Below are 2,003 nucleotides of genomic sequence, written 5' to 3'. Positions count from 1 at the left end.
AGCGGTGGTGCTAGGGGGGCACCAGCCAAAATCTTGCCTAGGGCATCATATTGGTTAGGGCCGACTCTGGTCATGCCAGTGACATGGCCTGCAGGACTACTTACGTTCCTGACTGAGGAGGAAATTGACGTTGAGGGAGTTAGTGGTGTGGCTTGCAGGAGCTTGGGTACAACAGGAAGAAGGGATTTAGGTGTTAGTGGACTGCTTACGCTCTTAACCAAAGTTTCTGAACGTAACAATGACTTCTAATGAATGTGCTGCAGGTCTGCTAAGGCCGGTGCCCAATGTCGTAGAGGGCATGTAAAATCCAAGAAGCAAAAATCAGGAAAAAAAAAGAAATTCTCTGATGAACATTTGCCATTCACGACACGAAGTGGCAATGAAAGGCTAAGGCCCTGGCCTATGTTCATGACTGGTGGTTCAGATTCTTGTGAAGATGGAAGCCCTCCTCCCTCTCAAAAAATTGAAAGAATAAAGCTTGTTAAAGCACAGGAAAAAAACAACTATGTGTTCAGAGATATCACAAATCCAACAGGGAGAGTCCGTGTGTCTGCGGTTGCGATGTCTAGGCCTGACCTTCCCAAGACTGTATGGAAAGAGGAGGCTCCTACCACCATTTGCACGCCCCCTCCACCGCCAGTCCAGTTGCTGATATTGAGATTGAGGATGTCACTTTGAAGTACACCAGGATGAGGAGGATATTGGTGTAGCTGGCGCTGAGGAGGAAGTTGACGATGAGGATTCTGATGGTGATGTGGTTTGTTTGAATAAGGCACCAGTGGAGACAGTTGTTGACCATGGGATGAAAAAGCCCATTGTCATGCCTGGCCAAAATACCAAAAAAGCCACCTCTTCGGTGTGGAATTATTTCTCCACAAATCTGGACAACAGGTGTCAAGCCATGTGTTGCCTTTGTCAATCCATAATAAATAGGGGTAAGGATGTTAACCACCTAGGAACATCCTCCCTTATATGTCACCTGCAATGCATTCATCATAAGTCATTGTCAAGTTCAGAAACTTTGGGTAATAGCGTAAGCAGTCCACTGACACCTAAATGATGTGGTTTTGTTTGAATAAGGCACCAGTGGGAACAGTTGTTGGCCATGGGATGAAAAAGCCCATTGTCATGCCTGGGCAAAATACCAAAAAATCCACCTCTTCGGTGTGTAATTATTTTCTGTGAGGATGAGGATAAGGATAAAGATGTAAACACTGAAGGGGGATGGAATCAGAGGATGAGGATAAGGACGACATCTTGCCTCTGAAGAGTCAGTTTGTGCAAGGAGAGATTAATTGCTTCCTTTTTGGTGGGGGCCAAAAACAAACCAATCATTTCAGACCCTGTTACTGAAATGATTGGTTTGTTAAGGTGTGCATGTCTTGTTTATACAAGGGAGGGCCCAAGGACAATTCCATCTTGTACGTCTTTTCTTTGTCTCCCACATCATTCCAGGAGTGCTGCCCTATATGGGGTGCTGCTCCTCTGCCCTATCAGAACATGGGTGCTATCCCACTGCCATTTAAGTCAAGGGGTGCTGTTGCCTATCTGCTGTGCTGTGAAATTCTCCAGGGGTGCTGCCTATGCTGTTTAAGTCCAGGCCTGTTGCCTATCCGCTGTATAAATCCAGGGGTGCTGCCAATCTGTATAAATCCAGAGGTGCTGCCATATAATTCCAGGGGTGCTGCTGTACTTGACCCTAGATTTCAATTAAAGCCTAGAGCAGAAATGAAACAAGGTTCAACATCACAACCAGATTTGTGAAAACATATAGCCGCAAAGGTGGAAATGGAAATTGCAATTTTGACATAGTGTTTTCCAATGAGACCACATATGTGGCCAAAGTCAGTTAGACTCAGAAGAGACAGAGTCATAATCCAGTGCAACTGCCAGAGAAAACTAGATTTCCCAAACACACCTATGTCTATATGTCTGCCATATAATTCCAGGAGTGCCCTGTCTGAACCTGCTCATCTACATCTTCTATTAGCATTAGAGAGAGG

Source organism: Pseudophryne corroboree, chromosome 1 (genome assembly GCF_028390025.1).
Source record: "Pseudophryne corroboree isolate aPseCor3 chromosome 1, aPseCor3.hap2, whole genome shotgun sequence".
NCBI lineage: Eukaryota > Metazoa > Chordata > Amphibia > Anura > Myobatrachidae > Pseudophryne > Pseudophryne corroboree.
Note: the sequence above shows the minus strand (reverse complement) of the source record.